We start from the raw sequence: 8456 nt of genomic DNA on the forward strand, positions 1-8456 counted from the left end.
TGAGCCACCCAGGCACCCTGGATTGAGATAATTTCTACCCAAATCCTGGGTTTTTTGCAGAAATTGGCACACTGATCCTAAAATTCATGTGGAAATGCCAGGGACCCAGAATATCCCAAACAATTTTAAAAAGGCAGAATAAAGTTGGAAGATTCATACATCCCTATTTTAAAACTTACTACAGGGGCACTTGGGTGGCTCAGTCAGTTAAGTGTCCAACTCTTGATTTCTGCTCCGGTCATGATCTCAGAGTGGAGAGATCAAGCCCCCCCTAAGAGCCCTGCAACAGGCTCCATGCTCAGCAGGGAGTCTGCTGGAGATTCTTTCTCCCTCTACCCCTCCCCTCGCTCTTGCATAAATAAGTAAATAAGTAAATCTTAAAAAAAAAAAAAACTTACTACAAAACTACAGTGATCAAGATAGTGTCATCCTGGCATAAGGCTAGACATATGGATCAATGGAATAGAATTGAGAATCCATATATAAATCCTCACATCTATACTCAATTGATTTTTGAGAAGGTGACAGCACAATTCAACAAGGAAACAATAGTCTTTTCAACAAATGGTCTTGGATGACTGGATACTCACATGCAAAAGACAAAATTGAGCCCCCCTCCTCCTACCATATATAAAAATTAATGCAAAATGAATCAGAGACCTAACTGTAAGAACTAAAACTATAAAACCATTAAAAGAAAACATAAGCATAAATCTCAATGACCTTGAATTAGGCAATGGTTTTTCAGATATGATACCAAAAGAAAAAGTGACACCAACTCATCAATATTAAAATTTGTATGCTTCAAAAGACACAGGAAAGTAAAAAGACAACCTGCAGAATGGGAGAAAATATCTGCAAATCATATATGTAACAAAAATCTAGTGTGTAGAATATATAAAGAACTCTTACAACTCATAAATAAGACAAATAACCCAATTAAAAATGGGCAAAAGGCCTGAATAGACATTTCTCCAAGGAAGATATACAAAAGGCCAAGAACTACCTGAAAAGACCCATATCATTTACTCTCAAGAAAGAAAGAAAAAAAAAAAAACCGCAAATAAAGCCCACAATGAAATACATCATAACCACAAGGATGGCTATAATAAGAAAATGAGATGAGAGAACAAGGGTTGGCAAGGAGGTAGAGAAATTGGAATACTCACACAATGACGCTGGGAATGTAAAATAGTACAGCGTCTTTGGAAAACAGTGTGGCAGTTCCTCGAAATACTAAACCTAAAGCTTCCAAATGGCCTGGTAACTCCACTCCTAAAGAAGCACCCAAATGTCCGTCAACTGATGCAACAGAATGTGGTATATCCATACAAGGGGATATTATTCAGCAATACAAAGAAATGAAGTACTGACCACATGCTAAAACATGGATGAACCTTGAAAATATTAGGCTAAATGAAACTAGTCCCACAAGACCACATATTATAGGACTTCATTTATATGAATTGTCCAAGATTAGCATATCTATAGAGACAGAACACGGATTAGTGGTTGCCTCGGGCTAGAAGATGCTAGAAAAGGCAGAAGATGGCCAACTTGCATAGGCTTTTTGGTTGAGGAATGAAAATACTCTAAAACTGACTGTGATTGCAGGGGTTTGTTTTAGGGAGGGCAAAAAATGATCCAAAATTAGGTTGAAGTTGATAGTTGCACAAGCCTGTAAATACACCACAAATCATATATTTATTTATTTTAAAGATTTATTTATTTATTCATGAGAGACACAGACTGAGATAGAGAGGCAGAGACACAGGCAGAGGGAGAAGCAGGCTCCCTGCAGGGAACCTGATGCAGAACTTGATCCTGGACCCCAGGATCATGACCTGAGCCCGCAACCTGAGCCGAAGGCAGGCGCCCAACCGCTGAGCTACCCAGGTGTCCCAAATCGTATAGTTTAAATGAGTGAATTGTATGGCAGGTTGAATTATATTTCGATAAAACTTAAAATTTTGGGAGGAACATTTTTCACCACTATTCAATTTTTTTCTTCCCCCTACCTGAGATCCTAGTTACTCAAAAATTAGGTCTCATAATATTGTCCCACAGGTCACTGATGCTGTTAATTTTTTCACTCTTTGGTCTCTTCCTTCAGTTTAGTTCCTTTTGCCATGTTTTCAAGTTCACCAATCTTTCCATCAGTGTTTAATCTTCTTTTAAGCTCCTCCAGTGAATTACTCATGCAAGATATTGCATTGTCTCACTACTAGAAATTCCATTTGTTTTTTTTTTAGACCTTCAACTTCTCTCATTATTGTATTCGTTTTTAAATATTTGAACATATGTATAAAGACTATTAAAATCTTTGCTAATTCCATCATTTTAGTCCTTTCTGAGTGGTTACTATTTATTGGTTTTTCAACTGGCTATGACCCACATTTTTCCTGCTTCTTTTCTCGTGCAGTAATTTCTTACTAAATCAACATTGCAAGCTCTATATTGGGGAGTGTTAAATTTTGTTGTTTCTTTACTGGGGGTTAAGAGTGTTTTGTGAGGCAGTTAGGTTAATGTTAAGCCTTTTAAGGTTTATTAAGCTCATAGGTGCGAGCTGAGGGCAGTCTTTACTCTGGGCTAGTTTGGCCCTCTTGCCAAGGTGTGACCCTTCTGGGGTCTTGACTGAATGCCCTATTAAGTCCATTCTGGCAGCTCAAAACATGAATGTTTCCCAGTCCTTTTGAGCTCTAGTAATTGTTCAGCCTACAACTCCCTGTTCTTTTTGCAACCTTCTGGGGTTTCAGCAACACTCAAGGGAGCTCCTACAGAGACTTCTGGGGGTCTTTCTTCACATAGCTCTGATCTCTGTGGTTTCTACCCTAAAATTCTAGCCACCTCCTTGAACTCCAATCTGCATGCCCTGCTTGGTAAAATGACACGCTCTGCCTGAGATCTCTGCACCTTGGTCTGGGAAGCGTCCCTGTTATGGACTGAACTGTGTTCCCTCCAATATGTTGAAGCCCTAACCCTCAATGTGACTGTATTTAGAGATGGGCCCTTTAGTAAGGTAACTAAATGAGCTCAGAAGAATGGGGCCCTAATCCCATAGGTAGGACTGGGGTCCTTATAAGAAGAGACACCAGGGTTCTTTCTCTCTCCGCGTGGGCACAGAAAAAAAGTCACGTTGAGGACACAGTAAGAAGACAGTCATCCACAGGCCAGAAAGGCCTCCCTAGTAACCAACCCTGATCTCACCCTGGTTTTGGACTTCTGGTTTTCAGAACTATGAAAACATAAACTTCAGTTGTTTAATCCACCCAGTCTATGGTATTTTGTTAAAGCAGCCCGAGCCAATACAGCCTCCAAGAGAAAGCCTGGACCACTGTATGCAGGTCCTTGTTATATTCCTCTTAGGGATCAAAGTCCTGCACTATCTGCTGTCCAATTTCTGAAAACAGTCACTTCACATATTTCATCTACTTCTAGTTTATTCAGGAAGGCTAGTTCAGTCCCAGTTAACCCATCATGGCCAGAAACATGAGTCCCTTTGCAACACGTTTTATTATCTTTTAACTAAATGATTTTCAAAAATCACTGAGAAGAGGAAAAGATGGAGAGTTACAACCCCACCATGAGGGACACTTAAGATGTCTTGTTACCACTTGCTATTCTCCATGGGAAAAAAAAAAAAAAAAAAGTACATTATGCCCTCTTGATTGGGGTGGGAGTGAGGATCCTATATATATGAGGCAGCCCAGCACAGTTCTAGCAAGATTTCAGATTTCAGCAAAGTAACACTTCCAGTCCTATTCACACTTGTACTGACATGGGAGTTCTCATTCAGTCCGAGAGGGTATCAGTTTACTTTCCATCAATTTTCCTTGGAATTAATAAAAAAAATAATTTACTCCAAGTGAATGTTTAGGCTCAGTGTCCTTCTTGAAATCAGTACTCACAGGACATGTACTGTCCCTGGAGATTAAAGCCAAGATTATATCCTGGGCTGAGCCACAAAGGGCAAGGAGGACTTCTCAGAAAAACAAGAAAGAACAATCACACTAAACCACTGGCACTTTAATTACAGTGGATTTCATACTCTCAGAGCAAGAAGGGAAGCTCCTTAGCCAAAGAGCAGAAAATAGACACCAAGAGGAATGTAAATGATATCCAAGGGTTAAAGGTTAGATTGTAAACACGAAACTTTAGATTTAAGGAGGATTCTGAGGGAGTCTAGCCTCAGCAGGACACTGAACCCTAAAGTAAAAGAAAACTCTGGAATACAAAGGGACTGTGACCACAAAAGCTGAGTGATTTTTTAATTGAATAAATTACTGTATATATTTCCAAGGTCAAAGATGTCTAATGAGATACTAGGAGAATGCCAGAATGTTTTTGCTAGAGCCTCTGGATAGTTCTTTTCCTCCTGCTGCCTCCCCTCCATTCCCACCGCCGTACCCGCACTACAGACAGAATCACTTCTTAAAACCCAGAGCTCATCTTACTGCACATCTGCACAAAAACCTTCCGTGGCTATCATCCATAGCAGTCCAGTTCCCAGCTCTCAATGTCCTCAATCCTCTTCCCCTATCTTTTCCCATCTTTCCAGCCTACTTCCCACCATCTCGCCATCCGCCTACCCGTGCTCCAGCCCTTTCCCCTACAGGAATTACCACAGGACCCTGTGCCGCCTTATCTCTAAAATGCTTTCCCTTCTGTGCCTTTCCCCTCACACCCAGTTATTGAAAGTTCTATCTGCAAGGGATTAAATCCAATGCCCCATCCCTTTCTGTTCCCATAGTCATCTTATGAAGCTTCTTTTTCCAGGATTTCACGTTTTGCCGTGTTTGATGTTTTTGTGTGGTTGTCCGTTCTGCTGTTAAGCTCCTTGAATGCAGAAATTGTGTTATACATCTTCACAACTGTTACCTTCCACGTTACCAAACACCTAGGAACCCCTCCAAAAAGAGCTCTTAAAAAACTATAAACGGAAATATAATTCTGAAGGAGGGAATTTCCAAGAATAGGGTTGACTTACAAGTGTGGATTTGCTTGGCTTTCAGTGTAGATTCCAAAGCTAGTTTCCCCTACCGCCCCCTCAGTGAGCCTAAGGAAAGGTAGAAGCCCAGAAGATTAAAATACGGAATATTTCGTTAGGAAACATTTCTGAACTCCAGGAGTCCGGAATGTTATCTTACCATCCAATTCATTAATAAAAAGCTGCGGGGGCGGGGGGGGGGGGGGCAGTGGGACTCTACACCAAAGTTCGTCTCTCCCCCCCCCTTTAGTTACAGATTTCAAAGCTGCTTCTAACTAATTACAGCTTCACTTGCCCACACGTTCGAAGGAATCAGGAACTTCTCTAGAAAGCAGTTCTTTCTGTTCCCCTTCCGTCCTCTGAGGTGGCCCATTACCACCTCATTTTCCCGTATTCAAAGGAAAATGATTGAACAAGAGCCATTTCTCTTTGTTGTTGCTCATTACATTTGACAGTCGTTTTCCCACGAAAATATTGGTCACCTTCAATTTAGCCTTTATTTCATTATTGGAATGAAAGGCTTCCTCTGTTAAGGTAATTTTAAACATAAACAGAGAAAAACCTTTCAAAGAGACGAAAGATATGCTCTGAAAGCACACTAGGGCCCTCCTCTGATAGCAAATTCCTTTCGGGCTGGGCTCCAAGAGAAGGGCTGCCCTTTCCCAACCCAGGGGGCAGATCTGGCTAAAGCATCTTCCCTCCCAGGTCCCAGCTGGAGGCTGTTGTGAGGCTCCAATCCAAGGCCTCCAAGAGGCCAAGGCATGTGTCCCCTGACTGCTCTTCTGCTTTCCCAGCACCCTCCAACTCTCCTAACCTTAACCCAGAGTTCTCACCACCAGCCGTATAGACATTTTAGACCAGATTATTCGTTGTGCTGAGTTGTCTTGGACATTGTAGACTATTTTGCAGCATCTCAGGCTCTACTCATAGCTGCCAGGAGCAACGCACCCCTGCCTTGGTCATGACAACCAAAAGTACCTCATCACCAATATCCTCTAGAGGGTAAAACTCCCATGAGAACCTCCACCTTAACAAAACCCATTCACTCATCCATAGGCAGCACTTATTTTTGCCTTCCTCAAGACTTTCAGGGCCAATGTTTTCAGCATGTTTGTCATTACTTTACTCTGTACAGTATTTAAATAAGCTTTTTGGCATTATAACTCTCTTTATGCAACATTTTAGAACTCCTAGTTGTGCTTCTCATATGATCTTTCCACACACATCTTCTGGGTTTCCTGGAACACATTCCTTTGGTTACTATAGTAATTCTTAAGCATAGTGTTCTACTGCAGATTACACAGAAAGTTCCTATAAGCTTACAGGAAAAGAATCTATAATGTAGATCACTTTGTCTCCTAGGATATGTACACACAAGCACACTCCCCCCATACTCAAAGAGAGTAAGATGCAACGGAACAGAAGTTATAGTCTCAGGAGAAACACAATTTTTTGAGAATGGATTTGCTTGAAGCTTTAGGAAGTTATTAATAAAAATTTTTATGTAATTTATGCAATGTGATAAAAATTATGTAAAATTGTTATGTAATTTTTATGTAATAAAAATTATGTAAAATTTTAATGTAATTTTTATGTAAAACCAATACTTCATGACCAATTTGAAGTGAAATGAGTTTTTTGGTATGGATTTTAAATACGTCAACAAAATTGTTTTGCAATGCATCACATGGAGCCACAGCCCTAGGCAGGCCTGTGCTTCAGAAGAAACATTGAGAAACACTAGTGATGAAGAATCTTCATTGAATTAAAAATTCAAGAACTTAGCAAGAACATATGACCAAAATTCCAGCTCAGAAGCAGGTGTGTTTTTAAACTCATGGATGAGGCAACTTCCTTGCCTAGGACATGTACACAGAAATCTCTCCCATATGCTTTGCAATTTTCACATAAGCAATGAAGAGGATAAGTGGTTAAGAAAACTGCAATTCACAAATCCAATTTTAGGGAAGGGTCCTTCCAGATGAGGAAACACGCTGAGTCAATCTGGAGCTTGCATTTACTTGTGTAAGGGTAAGAATTTGTCATGTAAACTTGCCTTCTCTCCTATTGTCTCCTGCACTCCCTCGCTTTTAGTTTGATTTGGAAAATTCCAGTCCATCTTAGCTAAAGTAAAAGTAAATAAACAGGGGATCCCTGGGTGGCTCAGCGGTTTAGTGCCTTAGGCCCAAGGCATGATCCTGGAGACCCGGGATCAAGTCCCGCGTCAGGCTCCCAGCATGGAGCCTGCTTCTCCCTCCTCCTGTGTCTCTGTCTCTCTCTTTCTCTAGGTCTATCATAAATAAATAAATCTTTAAAAAAGAAAAAAAGTAAATGAACAGTTGTCAAGTGAAACTGAGATTAAATCTTTAAGTCTGCTTTGTTTTTTAAGTCTTCCCACTTGGGGTCTTTTCTAATGAGGCCTCTTTGCTGTTAACTGCTCTTTCCCCAACCCTCACCAAGGATGTAGTTTTAACAAAACGACATGTTTTTGACAAAACTATAGAACCACAGCAAGATACTTAACCTCTCTTGCCCCTTCTTTCAAGTATTGAAGTAGATCTCAAAATTTTTCACAACACCAAATTCCTATATATCTATATATTATAGAATTTTACTAGGACAATCACATTAATAGGTAACCTATTTTGTTTAAACATGTATTTTAATACCTTAAGAGTGTCTCATCTCTAGATTCCATGGGCTCTTAAGAGATGAAACCCAGATCTTCTAATACTTAACAAAAAAAGTTTTGGGGAAAATGTCATCAGCACGCTTACCTGCAAACAGATGTGTTCTTAGCAACTCAACAGTAACAATAAACGAAGAGCAGTAATTGTTTTTTTTTTTTTTTTCTCTCTCTAGGGAGAGTTGCTAGTACACAAAGTAAATGAGCATAGGCAGTGGCCCAAGGGAATTTGGGAATCTGCTAGCCAGGTTCTGATACCTGTATTAACCAGGCCAAGCAATCCAAAGCTGACTCTATCCATTCCAGATTGATTCCCAAATAGTTAAGCACTTAATCTGAGATTATAACCAACCACAAAGCCATAAGGTTGTCTTAAATAATTATAATCCTAAATAGGAAGGAGACTGGGTGGAGGGAGTAAAGTCACTAATTAGAGGAAAGGAAGGGTTAACAGAACACAGTATTTTTAGAGTGGCTATCGAGTGAGAAATAAGATTCAAAGATAGGAATGTGACCCAATTTGCACCAGTGTAGTTTTCTGAGACTTTATCCATGCTCTCATTACTCCCCCATCCTCCCCAGCCCCAAGCACTCTTTTCCCATTTTGAGGAAGGCTCATGGAGAAGTGAGACCAACTTAGATGGAGAATTCCGATAATCATATTTGAATCCCCGAGGACAACTCTACACTGGATTTTTCAGTTACATGAACTACTAAGTCCTTTGCTTTGGTGGGGGACGGGGCTGAATTAAGTCAGATTGGGTTACCCTAGCAATTTTATGG

Source organism: Canis lupus, chromosome 22, assembly GCF_048164855.1.
Source record: "Canis lupus baileyi chromosome 22, mCanLup2.hap1, whole genome shotgun sequence".
NCBI lineage: Eukaryota > Metazoa > Chordata > Mammalia > Carnivora > Canidae > Canis > Canis lupus.